The sequence below is a fragment of the Tamandua tetradactyla genome, chromosome 7 (genome assembly GCF_023851605.1).
Source record: "Tamandua tetradactyla isolate mTamTet1 chromosome 7, mTamTet1.pri, whole genome shotgun sequence".
In the NCBI taxonomy this organism is placed as follows: domain Eukaryota; kingdom Metazoa; phylum Chordata; class Mammalia; order Pilosa; family Myrmecophagidae; genus Tamandua; species Tamandua tetradactyla.
Window position 1 is genome coordinate 135,106,126 of NC_135333.1, and position 17,299 is coordinate 135,123,424.

At 37.0% G+C, this 17,299-nt stretch overlaps 1 non-coding gene across 1 annotated transcript; it reads right to left on the minus strand.

The window, feature by feature from the left end:
- Window positions 1–16,613: 16,613 nt before the first annotated feature.
- On the minus strand, window positions 16,614–16,716 carry LOC143642939 (U6 spliceosomal RNA). Its single transcript, XR_013155997.1, has one exon. It is a non-coding gene; the product is annotated as a U6 spliceosomal RNA (small nuclear RNA).
- Window positions 16,717–17,299: the final 583 nt, after the last annotated feature.

Genomic DNA, 17,299 nt, shown 5'->3' on the forward strand with positions numbered 1-17,299 from the left:
CCTTTTTAGGATGTTTTTAGCTATTTAGATTCTCTTTCCCTTTTGGATGAATTTGGTAGCTAGCTTTTCCAAATCTTCAAAGTAGGTTGTTGGAATTTTGGTTGGTATGGCATTGATTTGTAGATCAATTTAGATAGAATTCATATCTTAAGTGCGTTTAACCCTCCCATCCATGAGCAGGGAATATCTTCTCACCTATTTAGATCTTCATTGATTTCTTTTAGCAATGTTATATACTTTTCTGTATACAAATCCTTTACATCCCTACTTAATTCATCCCTAGATACTTGATTCTTTTAGTTGCTATTTTGAATGGATTTTTTCCTTAACTGACTCCTCAGGTCATTGCTTGCATTTGGAAACATTACTGAATTTTGCTCATTAATTTTATATTCCACCACCTTGCTGAAATTGTTAGCTCAAGAAGCTTTGTTGTAGATTTCTCAGAATTTTCCAAGTATAGTATCACATCATCTGAAAATAGTGAAGTCTTACTTCTTCCTTTCCAATTTGAATGCCTTCTATTTCTTTTTCCGCCTGGTTGCTGCAGATAGAACTTCTAGTACAATGTTGAATAATAGTGGTGACAGAAGTCATACTTGTCTCATTCCCAATCTTAGGTAGGAAGACTTTCAGTCCCTCCCCATTGAGTATGATGTTGGCTTGGGTTTTTTCATATATGGCCTTTATCATATTGAGGATGTTGCCTTTGATTCTTACCTTTTGAAGCACTTTTATCAGAAAATGATGTTGAATTTGTTGGATGCTTTTTCAGCATCAATCAAAATGATCATGTGATTTTCCCCTTTCTATTTGTTAATGTGCTGTATTACATTAACTGATATTCTTGAATTGAACCATCCTTGCATTCCTGGTATAAACCCCACTTGGTTGTGATGTACAATTCCTTTAATGTGTCGTTGGATTCGATTTGCTATTTTATTGAGAATTTCTGAATCTATGTTTATTAGGGAGATCAGCTTGTAGTTTTCCTTTGTTATAGCATCTTTACCTGGTTTTGGTATTAAAGTGTTGTTAGCTTCATAAAATGAGTTACATAGTGTTCATTTTTCCTCAATTTTTAAAGGAAATTTCGACCAGGGCTGGGGTTCTTTTTGGAATAATTGTAAAATTCCCCTGTGATGTCAACAGGCCCTAGGCTTTTCTTTGTAGGAAGATTCTTGAATCTCCTTATTTGTGACTGGTTTGTTGAGATCTTCTGTTTCTTCGAGTCAATGTAGCTTATTCACATGTTTCCAGGAATTTGTCCATTTCATCTAAGTTGTCTAGTTTGTTGGCATATAGTTGTTCATAGTATCCTCTTATGATTTTTTAAAATTTCTTCAGGATCTGTGGTAATGACCCCCCTCTCATTTCTGTTTTTTTTGTCTATTTACCCCCTCTTTTTTTCTTTGTCAGCCTTGCTAATGGTCCATCAATCTTACTGATTTTCTCAAAGAATCAACTTTTGGTTTTATTGATTCCTTCTGTTGTTCTTTTGTTCCCCCATTCACATAACTCTACTTTAATTTGTTATTTCTCTTCTTCTATTTGCTTTTGAGGTTAGTTTGCTGTTATTTCTCAAGTTCCTCCAGGTGAGTAGTTAAGTCCTCATTTTTTGCTCTTTCTTGTTTTTTAATATAGGCATTTAGGGCAATAAATTTCCCTCTCAGGACAGCCTTTGTCACATCTCATAAGTTCTGATATGTTGTATTCTGATTATTTTTCATGCCCAGATAGCTACTGATTTCTCTAGCAATTTCTTCTTGGACTCACGGATTGTTTATGAATATGTTATTTAATCTCTGTTTATTTGTGAAAGATCTTGTTTTTTGGTAGTTATTGAGATACAGCTTCATTCCATTGTGAACAAAGAAAGTGCTTTGAATAGTTTCAATGGTTTTAAATTGATAAAACACCTACTTTGTTCCCCAGCATATGATCTGTCCTGGAGACAATGTAATTCCATGAGCACTAGAGAAGAATGTGTACCCTGATGCTTTGGGGTGTAATGACCTATGTATGTCTGTTAGGTCTAATTCATTTATGAAATTGTTTAAGTTCTCTATTCCCATGTTGATCCTCTGTTTGGATGTCCTACCTACAGAGGAAAGTTTTGTATTGAAGTTTTCTATTGTCATTGTTGAAACATCTATTGCTCCCTTCAGTTTTGCCAATGTTTGTCTCATGCATTTTGGAACTCCTTGATTGGGAGCACAAACATTTGTGATTGTTATTAGTTCTTGGTGAATTGTTTCCTTTTATTAATACATAGTGTCCTTCTTTGTCTCTTAATATGTCTTTACATTTAAAGTCTATTTTGTCTAATATTAGTATAGTACTCCTGCTTACTTTTGGTTACAGTTTGTGTGGAACATCTTTTTCCATCCTTTCACTTTCAATCTATTCTTATCCTTGTGTCTAAGATGAGTCGCTTATAAGCAGCATATAGCTAGATTATATTACTTAATCCATTCTGCCTATTTGTAACTTTTAATTGGCAAGTTTAGTCTGTTAACATTCAAAGTTATTACAAGGTGTTTAACTTGTTTAACAAGGTGTTTCTTGAATCTGCCATCTTACCCTTTAAATTTTGTTTGTCAGATCTACATTTTTTTCTCTTCTTCCTCTTTTTATCCTTTAAGTTACCCTTACTGGTCACTGGTTCCTCTTCATAGCTGTGTCCTCCTCCAGACCTCCCTCTCCTATCTTCTTTTTTTCAGCCAGCAAAACTCCCATTAGTATTCTTGTAGGGCCAGTCTCTGGTTGACAAATTCTCTCAGTATTTGTTTGTTTCTGAAAATTTTTAATCTCTCCCTCAGTTTTGAAAGACAATTTGGCTGGGTACAGAATTCTTAGCTGGAATCTTTCTCTTTCAGGATCCTATATATATCACACCACTGCCTTCTCACCTCCATGGTGCCAGCTGAGTAGTCTAAACTCAGTCTTATGTGGTTTCCCTTGTACGTAATAGTTTGTTTTTCTCTTGCCACTTTCAAGATTTGCTGCTTCTCTTCAACATTTGACAGACTGATTAGTATGTATCTTGGGATAGGCCTATTTGATTTATTTTATTTGGAGTTTGTTGAGCTTCTTTGATTTGCATATTTATATCTTTTATAAGAGTTGGAAAGTTTTCCCCCATCATGTCCTCAAGTAATCTTCCTAGCTTTTTATTCTTCTGTCCTCATTCTAGGACACTTCATATATTTGTGTGCTTTGTTTTGTCCATTGTTTCCCTGAGACCAAATCAAATTTTTCCATCGCTTTTTGCAATTTTCTGTTTTGTGTGTTCAAAATCAGTTGTACTATCCTCTAGTTCACTTATTCGTTCTTCTGCCTCTTCAAATCTGCTGTTGTGTTTTTCTAATTTTTTTTATTTCATCCAAATTATCTTTAATCTCTGTGATATCTGCTATTTTTTTCTATTTATTCTTTCAAATTCCCCTTTGTGATCTTCTTAGTGTCTTCTTGATCTCTTTTGTCATTAGCCATCAAATTGATTTTATTTAGTAGAAAAAAATCAATTTTATTTGATTACTTGTTTTCATGTCTGTGTCTCCTCCAGTGTTTTATTTGGTCATTAGGCTGGCTAGATCTGCCTGCACCCTGATATGCTTAGTGATCTTCTTGCCTCTGAGGTATGTAAATATCTTGGTAAGGTTACTTTGGAAGTTGATTTCCTTCAGTAATCTAAAGCTTTGTATTTGCAGGACAGTTTAGGAGCAGGATGCAGGGCATGGTACAGGGCATAATAGTGTGGTGGTGGGTTGTGGTACAGGTATAGGCATGGGTTGGGGATGCTACACTGATGCCTGAGCACGGGGCCATGTGGGTAGGGTGTGGCTCAGGTAGACCTTGGAGCTCTGGAGCAGGGTGCAGTGTGGGGGACACAGAGATAGGGCGTGGCCAGAGGCAGATAAGGTGGGCTGTGCAGATGCACAGGGGCTTGTATGCAGGCAAGATGTAGTTGTGTACATGGAGCATGGGGGTCATGAGCATCAAGGTGTAGGGTATGGGGAACAGAGGTCCGGGCCCAGTAAAGGCAGGGTGAAGATGTGCCTTTGCACAGGGGGAGGAGTCTAGATGGGCTGTGGAGTGGATGTGGGAATGTGTAGGTGTAGGTCACAGGTCATGGGGGAGGTTGCAGAACATGGGTCAGGGGCAGGTGATGCCATGTGAGCAGGGCCCTGGCACAGTGTGCAGGTGCAGAGGGGTTGGGGCAGGGGTGCACATATGTGCAGGGTGGGGGGCTATGTAGCACAGATGCGCACGTGAGCCCCTGCCAGGTATGGGAGCAAGGTGTTTGTGTTGGGGTGTGGGGCAAGGGTATGCACATGTGTGGAGAGGGGTGGGGTGGGGTGCAGGGTTCAAGAGGTTGGTGCACAGATGCATGAGTACCAGCAGGGATGATGTAGCTGTGTACATGTGCGCGTCTGGGGGCGGGGCCCTGGTATGCACATATGCAGCTCTCAGGAGCAGCAGAGCAGGGTCGCACCTGCTTGGACTAGGGGTAGGTATGGCCAGGATGTGTAGGTCAACACTTGCCCGGAGCTGGGGAGCAGAGCAGCGTTGTGCTTCTTCCCCAGGCATGAAGGTGTGTGCCCACAGCCTGGATACTCAGGTGACCCCTGCATGGGGATGGGTGAAGGTCAATGGGCCGGGTACTGGTTCATTGGTCTTAGGAGGGGTGGAGCAAGACCGTGGGCTTGGGTGGGAGAGGTAAGTTGGGTTGGGGCAGGCCTGTGTAGACGGTGGTGTGGGGCACGGATGCCTGGAGCAGGGGAGGGAATTGCAGGTGGTGGGGTGCTTGGAACGAGGTGGGGGGGCTGTGTGTGGAGTGTGGGGGGAGTTGAGAGTGGAGGGCAGTGCATTCAAGGAACATGGCTTGGATTACTTCCTAGTTCCCATCTCTCTGTCCCTACACTCCCTGGAGCCTGAGGACTCCAGGCTTCCATTTGGATCATCTCTGATTCTCTGCATCTCAATTGTTCAGCTTTTTAAACCAGGGCCTCCTTATGTAGTGTAGAAGACCCTCCCAGGTCACTTACACCCTGGAATCACTGTCCCAGTCGTCTTCCCGTCACTTCTCTAGCTGTTCGTTGGAGCAGAGGTGAACGTGACCTATCCTATTCTGCCATCTTTGATAAGTTATTATTTTTAGAGAAAAAAGTTTTGCATAAGAGAGGTTAAGTATCTTATCAATTGTTATGTAGCAAATGGAGCACTGGCATTCTTACTAGGAATCAGGACTTTCTAACTCAAAAGGCACTGCTGCTTTCACTACATCATTTTGCCCCAAAGTCTGATTTCATCCGCAGGGCTGTTTCTCATTTTCATGGTCATAGAATCATGCTGTGTGTTATCATGTGTTTTTTTTCCCTCATTAAATTCCAAACCACTGCCTGTTTGTGAAGATAAGTAATCCTAGAATGTGGGATTTGAAAAGGACCTTAGAGTTAATAGTACAAAATCAAAAATCCTGCTTTGAGTGATGAGGAGACTGAGTCCACAAAAGTTGTTCAAGATCAACACACTAGAGAATGGCCCTGGTTGAGGCATCTGCTTGCCAGTTGGGTGCTCATGGATCCAGATTCATACACTTGCTTCCCCATTTCCATTCTTTGCCTGACTGCGACCTTGGGCAAGGTACCTTAACTTTTCTCAGCTCTGATTTTCACCTCTGTATAAGGATGATAATATTGAATTTAATTGATTCCCAGGCATGTATTATTTTGCTTTTTAGCATCTCTAATATCTAAACATGGCTCAAAATGGAAATCAAATTGTAGTTTAATTATGTTCTTATTTTCTTCACAGTGTGGCATGTCTCAGAGTTAATGTTGTCTTTAATTCTGTGAAACTTGGAAGTACATCCCTCATGGAGTTGTTACAGAGATTTAATGAAATGATAAATTTATGTAATTTAGAGCAGTTCCTGGCACATAATAAATGCTGAGTTACTGTTAATTGTTGTTCTTTTTGTAGTGGTCGTGTTAGTTGCATTATGTAAAAATAAAAATATGTGTAAGATTTATTCCCATGGACCCTTTTTGGGATTTTAAATTGCCCCAGTCTTTGTGGCCATTTATAGGTTTTTCTTTCTGGCTTCTGGGCAGCATAATGCCTTTCCTTTCTTATTTATTCTTAATTTCTAGTTATTATATCCTGGACCTAAACCATTGCCTCACAAATCCACTTGAACTGAATTATCAAGATCAGTTCTTTTCTTTGTTCAAATCATGTGGTAAAACAACAAATTGTCACTCACATTTTGTGTTACATAGATGCAAGGTAGAGCTTGTACTATCTTTCCTTATTCTTCACAGTCAATTGATAGAAGTGATTTTTGCAAATAGTTTCACCGAAAACTCTGTGTCATCTCTGAGTGATACAAAAATGCATCAGAGCAGATAAATTGGCAAGAGCTTTGTGTGGGGTGGTAGTGGTGGTTTATCTTTGCTTAGAATACTAAGCATGGCTCTCTCTATTAAGAGGAGAAGTCTCAAAGAAGTCAGATGTAAGTTTAAATTGGCACAATATCAAACTAAGTCAAGTTTTATTGATTTCTGACACAAGTTTCTGTGTGTTTTGTTCATTCTATTTCAAGGCATATCTTTGAAAGGCACAATGTTCTTTAAAAGATGGGGCATTCATGAAAAGATATTGTGTTTCCTTCCACTAGTTTCTGAAATTTCACTGCCTAATGGTTTGAGATCAAAATAGGTAATATCTTTACTGAGCTTGTTATTCAAATTTCCTAGTTCTTCATATTATTCTTCTATTCATCATTCCCCCCCAGGTCTTTCAGAATGCCTGTAAAATGATAGGTTATTATTTCCTACTTCAGTTTGTGTTTATGCCAGCAGGATGAATATTATTTTACTTTATTTTTAGAGAATAAGAGCTATTTCTTTACTAGGAAATTGAACTTGTTATTTAAAAAAATAAAACAAAGACATCTGTCTCATCAGTCTCTACTTGATTTCCTCTAGGGACTCTTTCCCACACCCTAAAACCATTCCCCTACATGAGTTAGAAACTTTTCCAATCATACATTATGAAAACCTCTATTATTGATTATCATGGCATATTATAATTAATTATCTCTGTTTCTGTCTTCTCTCTAGACAGGGAGCTCTTCAAGGACAAGGACTGTGGCCATTTCAATGCTGTATGCCCATAGCCTAGAGTACTAAATTAAAATGTCAGTTAAAACCTAACTACACAGAACCTAGAATAGGAAATGAGATCTTGTTACTATGTATCGGTTAAGGTAATATCCCAATACATTCCAGAGTATTTGGGGTAGAAAATAAAAAAGTATTTGCAAAGTCCCCTTGAAGGACTGGTAAAAAATGTGGAACTATTAATCTCCTCCACCTAAGTAATTCCTGATATTCTCTCAAGCATTAGGGACTCCCAATTTAATAAGCCAAGCCCTCAATCTTTTTTTTTAAAGCCCTCAATCTTGAGGCTTACCATTATAAATTTATCTCTACAATGGCGAAGCTAAGCCTACTTAGAACTATGCCTAAGAGTTATCCCCAGAACTTCTTTTCTTGCTCAGATGTGACCTCTCTCTAAGCTACAAAAAAACAAACACACAAAAAAAACACCACCTTCCCCCCTACTTGGGATGTGACTCCCAGGCATGTAAATCTCTCCGGCACTATGGGTTATGACTCCCAGGGATGACCCTGACTCTGGCATTGTGGAATTGAGAATCCCTTCTTGATCGAAAGGGGGAGAAGACAGGAAACAGAATAAAGTTTCAGTGGTTAAGAGATTTCAAATAGAGTCAAGAGGACTCCAGAATGACCTCTTGACTCTTATGAAAACTTCAGTCAGATATTGCAAATTGCCACAGTATGCCAAGCTCCAACCAACAGTATTCCTGAAAATCCCAAAGAATACCCTGGGCTTTTCTTTACCTAAGACTCTATAAATGTTTTACATGGTAAGTTTATTTTTTCAGAAACTTCAGGCCTCCAAATTGTTCCTATGCCAAAGAAGTCTTGAAACCCAGAGGTACTGGTCTTTCCAAGAACATCAACCAGTTTCATACCTCTACTCCATAAGGTTGATACCCCCTTTCCATAAAAAAAGATGTTAAAATTGTCATGCCCACATATCCTCAAAGATTGAGAGAACGATTAAATGAGAGAAAGGAGGTGCAATGGAGAAATTCGGATTTAACAAATGATTATGACTAGTGACATATAAATTTTTCTTTTTAGTTTCCAGCATATTAGGATAGCTAGAAAGAAATATCAATAATTGTTGGGACATAATCCAGTAGACCCAATCTTTGATAATGATTATATAGCTATACAGCAAAAAAAAAAAAAAAAAAAGTTTGCTGCCTGTATTTGTATGGATGCACTAATGGATATTTTATTCTGTTCCACTGAATTATGCACCTATCTTTGACAATGCTACACTGTTTTAGTTAACTTGCCTTTGTTATATGTCCTTAAATTGGGTAGAATGCAATATTAGGGAGTCGATAATAGTGGGATAAGAGGTATGGGGTGTTTGGGTTTTTTTCCTTTTATTTCTTTTTCTGGAGTAATGCAGATGTTCTAAGGTTGATCATGGTGATTAATGCACAACCATGATGATACTGTGAAACACTGATTGTATACTTTGGATGGATTGTATGGCATATGAATATATCTCAATAAAACTACATTTAAAAAAAATGACTGTTAACTGGAGAGAGGTCTAATTTGAAATAACTTGTATAGGTCTGGGAATAACTCTATCCTCAGTTTTAAAATTGATAACTATCCATTGGGTAAGATTCATTACCAACAGATTTTACCTTCTCAGAGATGCACTGCAATGTTACATGTACCACTTTAAGTAATAATCTTCTAGAGACACTTACAGGCACATATTTACTTAATATTAAGCTGGTCTAGAAAATAAACCAGTTCAAAATTGCTTCCTCAGCTGAAAGCTCTATGCTAACAATGAAGTTTAATTTCAGCAGCTGTAGTTCTCAGTCAATAGGCTGAAAAGAGGGTGGCAGAATTTCAGTTTTTGGTTTTGAATACTAAGCAGGTCAGAAGCTGCATTATTTAAGAGTAAATTTGTTGGATTTTAAAAACAGTTTTTGAAAAATTAGCCATGTGGATTTATATATTTTCAACAATAACCTAAATTTCCAGAGTTAACCATAAACCATATTTATTACATGGTATGAGGGTTTTATTAGCATTATGACTAAGAGAAAGACTTACAGATACATTTATAAACAATAGATGTTAAATCACATTAGACAACTGGACATTCTTACATGACAACTGTAACAAAGAGTTGCAGGACATTTGCTTAGGTCTCTCCTGTATTTTGTTTTAAGTAGAGAGCATTGCTGTAATACCACCTGATAATCAGAGTTTGTTATGCTAATATCCAACTGGCTTTCTCTTTCAGCATTATTTGATCTAGAGTGGGAACATATGTATGGCTAGACCCTGGGTATGTTGGCCTTTTCACATTGACCTTGTTTTCATGAGTGTATTTCTCACGTCATCTTCTAGTAACTAATCAAGCTGATAGTCACTGGGGCACAAGGGTATCAAACTATGGATTCTATAACTAAGAAGTTCAACTTGAGAAATAAAATTAAAATATGAATAAACTACTTTCTTCTTAAAAGATATTAGTGATCTTAAATCTCTCCAGGATCATCAAAGCAAGCACTTAAACCAAGCAAGGGATTCCAGGCTCCCTATCCAGGAAGTTCACAGATAAGAGGAAAGACCAGGCCATACCTCCTAAGATTTTCTAAGCTCAAATTCTATGAGAAGGGGTTCAAGTGGTCTGAAGTAGTAAGCAAGAGTTTTCAGTATTATTGAATGAATGTGAAAGGTCGAGAAGATTATTATTTGAAGCATGAGGACACAGGGAAAGCGGGAGTAAGGATGGCGCTGAATGTGGTCAGGACCCTGGACAGAGCCACGATTTCTGCTACTGGACTTGTCAGTTTTTGGAAGCATGGAGCCTCCTTATTCACAGGCTTTGTTTTGTCTGAGCTGTGGAATTTTACTGTCATACTCTTGGTAATTTAAGTTCTGCCATTATTGAAGGAGGTAATATGGAATGGACTTCATATACCCTGCAATAGCCACTGTAGATATAGTAGTTTCTCAGAAGGCCTGATTGAGGTTCAGCAATGTGGAGTCTTACTGTGCTAATGAGACTATACCTAGGAAATAGTGTAGCATACTTTCATATGCTGTCACGTTCTTCCACCAACTATTCTCTACCCTTTAAAGTAGAGATTGGTACTTGAGCAGAGCCCAAGACTATAAATGAATGAATGATCCCAGTGCAGTTTGTGGAAGGCTCTGAAGGTAAACTGTTAAGCATTTATTTTGCTCTCCCATTTAAAGGAAGAGAAAAGCACAAGTTATCTCTTTTTAATAGTTTTGTATGACTAAACTTTGGGCTTGTAATGCATATTAATAAAGTCTCCATTGACTTTTTTAGAGCTAAAGCACAGCTGTTCAATTCATGAATTTATTTCATAATGTAATTACATTATTTTGTAATGTCTTAATACAATGTTTTCCTCAAAAAGAATTCTATTCTTTAGATGGCCAAATGTATTTCATTTCCTCTCCCTCTACTATTTATTTTTGTCCTGATTCTTGATTGAGAATACAGATTAGCCTTAGCACATTATACGTCTTGCATCATGTAGGTTATACCTGTAAGCCTCATGGCTGTTTTCAAGATTCAACATTTTATTTCACCACCCTCTGTGCCCAAGATTGTATCTGCCTGCAGGAGCCTTCAAATTCAGTGAAGTTAATTGCCATTTTATTGGAGTGCATAACTTGATCTTTTCTTAACTCAGATGTTTTACAGGTTAAATTTTAATCTGGGTTCATAAAACATTCAAGAAGATCATTTGTGATTTTAAAATATAGCTAAAAATAGAGGAAGATCAGGTATTATATTTAATCTTAATACACAAGGATAAATTTTCCCACCCTCATTGGATATTTGACCAACTTAAACTGGAATATCTTGATAATAAAGACACCATTTAAAAATTGTCAGAGAGTCCCCTACTCTAGGATGTGCCAAACAACATAGGATTGAGTTTAAATCCTTGAATTTAAGAAAAATTTCTCTCACATCTTGTTTAAACTGCCCGATCACTTCATTCTCCATCAGGTGTCACTGCAGACTATTTTCAATATCTATCCCCCTGTACCAATTGAGAGAAGTTATACGAGGGAAAATCAAAGGAGTGAAAAAATGGGGGAGGGGAAAGGAGTGTGAGAGGGAGAAAAAGACTGCCAGTCTGCTTTGAAACAGGGCCACCATGCTGTCATCATTAGATTTTAGGTATTCTATTATTTAGGATCAGTACCAAAAAGTAGAGTTGGAAATTTAGAGTATAAAATAAAAACCCTTTAAGAAGGTAACATCTAACTTAATGGTTGTCTCAAATTTTTCCCTCCCTATGGCTGATTGACACTGGTAGTTGAGTTTACCTGACCGAGATAAATTGAGACAGCTCTAGGACCTTGTCAGAAATCTAAGAATGTTCTATCAAGGTGTGTCTAGGCCTTAAGAAAGTATAAAAACACAGTTTTCATACACTCTCATCAAAAATAAGTCCTTGCACTATTCCAGTGACTTTCATTCAGAGGCATTTCAAATGAAACTTTTAAAATTAATCACTAGGAAAAAGAATGTCAAAAGATAAAAAGTGTTCAATATTCAGAAGGATATATAGGATTGATTCTAGAAATAGAAAACCCTTTAAAATAGACAAAGCCCATAAATTTGTCAATTTAAGAGGATGACATTTAAAAAAATCTTATGTCTCCTATTTAGAAACAATTTGGGCCACAATCACACGTCTTGACCATCTCGGCTCTTCTTTGGCCTCTTCACTCCTTTTGTTTCTGTTTTTATTTGTCCTTCCAGATTTGGATAGCAAAGCATTTCTGAGAGCCCAAATAGTGGTATTACATTCCCAACCTTTGAGACTTGAGAGGTAATCAAAGGACAAATACAAATTTGTACACATCACATCAGCTAATGTTTATTATTCGTTTAGTGGGCAGGTATCAATAGTATTCTGTTATGGTAAGCAAGGTAGTTAGATCCTGACCTCAAGGCATTTATAATTTAAAGCCATCAATAAGGATAAACATGCTGAAACACATGTCAACAAGGACCTGAGTAATAAATCTAAAGGTAGGAGCCAGAAACAAGCTTCTAAAGAAAGCAGTATATATAATTTCAGAGTTAAAAAAGAAACACTACCTTTACTTTTTATACAGAGTAGAGAGACGTAATTATAGGGATATTGGTCCTTCTTGAGGATACCTCTTTAAACATTTTAAAATTGTGAAATATATATGCAGAAAAATAATAGATTTCAAAGTATATTTTAAAAGTAATTATAGAACAAAACTCAAAGTATGATATGGTTTACAGTTCCCCAGTTTCGGTTATTTCCCTCTAGTAGCTCTAATACATTGGAGACTAAAGATAAATATTAACATAATGATTCAGTAGTCATACTCATTTGTTAAATCTTATCTTCTCTAATATAACTCCTCTCTCTCATTTGATCCTTCTCTCAATCTTTAGTGATATTTGGGCAACGACCATTCTAACTTCTTCATGCTGAGAGGGGTGTTGACACTATGGGGGATGCAACTGGTTGATATTCTTGGAAAGACTGGTACCTCTGGGTTTCAGGGTTTATCTGGCATAGGAACAATCTGGAGGCCTTAAGTTTATGAAAAATAAGCTGAGTGAAACTATTATACAGTCTCAGATAGAGCCCTGAGTATTCTTTAGGGTTTTCAGGAATCCCGTTGGTTGGAGCTTGGTATAATGTGGCAGTTTGCAATATCTAGCTGAAGCGTGCATAAGAATAACCTCCAGCATAGCCTCTCGGCTGTATTCAAAATCTCTTAGCCTGAAACCTTACTTCGTTGCGTTTCTTTCCCCTCTTTTGGTCGGGAAGGTGTTGCTAATCCCATGGTGCCAGGGCCAGGCTCATCCCTAGAAGTTGTATCCCACATTGCCGGGGAGACTTACATCCCTGAAAGTCATGCCCCATGTGGGGGACGGTGGTAATGCGTTTATTTGCAGAGTTGGGCTTAGAGAGAGAGAGAGCAGCCACATCTGAGCAACAAAAGAGGTCTCTGGTCATAACTATAGGTACACTTAGCTTCCCCATTACAGAAATGAATTTCATAAGGGCAAGCCTCAAGTTCAAGGACTTGGCCTAATAACTTGGGAGTCCCTTATGCTTGAGAAAGTATCGAGGATGCTTTTAAGCAAAGATAAGAAGCTGCAAATTTTGGTCATCTTAGCCTCTCATTTCTCTATTTCTGTGGCACTCTCTAACTCCTGACACTTCAATCATAGAGTAACTTTTGTTCTCCACCTATTCTCTACCACCCAGATTTTCTCACAACGGTAATTTATATCTTGGAGTCCATTTTATTCCTTGGGAAACCAAGTTTCCCTCTTTCATAAAGATGTGTCCTTTAAGCCTTATTTCTCTTATGAAAGACTTTACTCCTTATTAATAGAATTTTAATCATCAGCAAATATAGATGTGTGAGTGATATTTGAGGAGTAAACATACCTTATTGGGCCACTGATATTAAAGGACAAAGACTGTACATTTTTCTATATGAGAATGCTCTCAGTCATCCTTTTTACTTTTAAGTCACCTGCTAAGGGAATTTCTTTATGTTTTATGAGTATCTGAGTAAACTGCCAGACTGGTAGTAGCAATGATGATGAGGTGGTGTTAACAATAATAATTATCCTAATTGCTTAAAGTGTCATCAGGTAAAGAACTTTAAAGTTCATTTTCTTTCAGAGAAGTATTATTTACAAATATTTATTAATCTAGGCATATCAGGAGAATCTATATGAATGGAAAAATATTATCAGGAACCTATTAGAAGAACAGATGAGAAATCTTGTCAGCATTTTAGTGAAAAATTTTCAAAATATGGAGAATGACAAAGGGAAAAGGCTGCGTGATATTTAGTATCGGTAACCTGTGGTAGAAAGAGTGTGGCATCATTGTGACTTAAGCAAGTTACTTAACCTCTCTAAGGCTCAACTTCTTCACCTGCAAAATGGGAATAATAAATAATAAAGGAAATGGTGGGAATAAATCCCCAAGCTCAGCAAATATTACTTCTCTATTCATCCTCTGTGAAACAGCAAAAACTTAAGCCTGAATACAATGTACAAAAATGCAAGGTATTAATAATAGGGTGGTATATGAGAATCCTGCATTTTATGCACAATTCTTTTGTAAACCCACAACTTCTTTAATAAAGAAAAAAAAAACTGACAGTGACCATAGACAGAAAACTCTTGCATATTATATGTCAATGCATTCAACGTCCCACAAATATGATATAACTATAAAATAGTCACAGTTTTGAAACCTACCTTGAACATATGAAATATGAGGAGAGAATTCAGAGCACCCTCACAAAACTTTATAGAAACAGAATTAAATTTCTATTTTCCCTGTAGAAGCATCTTCTACCAAGTCAAATTTCTTCCTCCTACAAAATATTATCTAAGTTTTCTTTTTAAGCTTTTCTATAACAGTCATTCAGAAGGTGGCCCCAACCATTTAGATTCCTGTGTACACATGCTAACAGCTTAATTTACATGTTCTTATATTTCTATTAAAGTTCTTCTCATGGATTTGTTAAGCCCAGTTCCCTGACAATCCCATGTTATGAGGGTCACATCTGCATTCTAATAGTTGCTAAATACAATGTGCTTCTTTTAGCATTTATCTTCCTTGAACTCTCAGAAGTATTTGTCATTATACCCACTTCTTCCTACTTGAAACTCTTCTTGATTTATATGATCTTGTATATTGCTAGTTCTCCTTTTATTTGTAGCTCTACCTTCTCAAATGCTTTCGTGAGTTCCTTTTGATGAAAACCTCTTAAAGTTGATATTCCTCAGGGATATAACTCCTTCTTTCTTCTCTTTTCATGCTCTATGTACTCAATATATCATTTTGTCATTTCAGTGGCTCCAACTAACATCCATATATACTGATAACTCCCATAATCGGAGCTCTACCACATTCTCTCTCAAGTGTATATTTTCAAATGCCAATTAGACATCTCCAATTACATGTCCCATATGCACCTCAAAGCCAACATATCAAAAACTAAATATATCATCTTTATCTCCCTTTACCAAATCTTTTCTCTCTTCCTGTATTATCCTCTCTATGAAGGTACCTCCATATGTACCACTGCTCAAGACAGACACCAAGAAGTTATCCACATCTCATAATCAAGCTAGTCTCCAATTTCTATGAATTCTACCTTCCGAAGGTCTCTTGATTCTCTCTGCTTTGTTTTCTTATAATTTATTTTTTGTAATAACATATCACATAAATTTATCATTATAAGGATACAATCAGTGGCATTAATTACAATTGCAGTGATGTGCTACCATCACCACCTGCCGTTAACAAAACTTTTTCATCAACCAAAACAGAAACTCTGTATTTATTAAACAGTAACTCCCAAGCCCATTTCTTCCCAGCCCCTGGGAACCTCAATCTACTTCACGGCTCTATGAATTTGCTTTTCCTAGACATTTAATATAAATGGAATTATGTAATTTTGTCATTTTTTTTGGGTCTGGTTTCACTTCATTGCTTTGTATGACTGCATAATATTTTATTGCGTGTTCATACCACGTTTTGTTTATGCTTTCATCTGTTAATGGATATTTGGGTTATTTCCATCTTTTGGCTGCTGTGAATAATCCTACAATGAACATTTGTATACAACTATCTGAGTCCAAATCTTTTCAATTTCACCTAGGAGTGGAATTGTCATGTCATATGGTAATTCTGTTTAACTTTTTGAAGAATGATTTCTTCAAAACTGTTTTCCAAAGTATCTGCACCATTTTATATGCCCATTAGCGAGGCACAAGAGTTCAAATTTCTCCACACTCTTGCAAAACTAATTTCCATTTTTTTTAATGATAGTCATCCTCGTGGGTATGAAATGATATCTTATTGTGATTTTGATTTGCATTTCCCTAATGACTTATTATTTGTGCATGTTTTCATGTGTTTATTGGTCATCTGAATATCTTCTTTGGAAAAATTTCTATTCAATCCTTTGCCCATTTTTAAACTTATCTTTCTGTTGTTCGGTTGTAGGAGTTCTTTATATAATCTTGTTATTAAACCGTTATCAGATACATGGTTTGCAATTATGATCTCCCATTCTGTACACTGTATTTTCACTTTCTTAAGATTGTGTTTTTTTTTTTTTTACATGGGCAGGCACCGGGAATCAAACCCAGGTCCTCGGGTATGACAGGCAAGCATTCTTACCTGCTGAGCCACCGTGGCCCCCCCCTTAACATTGTCTTTTGATGCACACATGTTTTTATTTTGATGCAATTCAATTAATCTATTTTTTTCATCCATTTACTGAGGAAGAAAAAAATACTTTAATATTTTTGTTGTACAAGGAGTAATGCCTAAGGCAGGTACTTTTATTCCAGACCTCAGCCCCACCCACGCACTCCTGTTTTATAAAGCTAAAAATATGGAACGCTTCATGAATTTGCGTGTCATCCTTGTGCAGGGGCCATGCTAATCTTCTCTGCATCATTCCAATTTTAGTATATGTGCCGCCGAAGCAAGCTTTTGCTGCTTTGCCATATCTAAATCTATTGCCAAGTACAAGGTCCTAAAGCCTTTCCTATTTCTTCTAAGAGTTTCATAGTTTAAGCTCTTATATTTAGGTTGTGGAACCATCTTGAGTTAATTTTTGCATAGGGTGTGAGGTGGAGGTTCAACTTTATCTTTTGTTTGTGGACATCCAGTTCTTCCTGCACCATTTGTTGAAGATTGCTCTTTCCCCCATGGAGTGGACTTTGAGCCCTTGTCAAAAATCATTTGTTTATAGATGTTTGTTTTTACTTCTGAACTCTCAATTCTATTCCATTAGGTCTCTATGTCTTTCCTTATCAAAACCACACTATTTCAATTATTGTAGGTTTGTGGTAAATTTTGAGATCAGAAGTTTGAGTTCTCCACCTTTGTTCATTTTCAAGACTGTTTTAGTAATCTCAAGACTTGCAATTCCATGATAATTTGATGATTGAATAGGGTTTTATTGAATTTGTGGATCATTTTGGGTAGTATTGACATCTTAACGTTAAATCTTCCAATCCATAAACACAGAATGACTTGCAATTTACCTAGGTCTTTTTAATTTTCCCT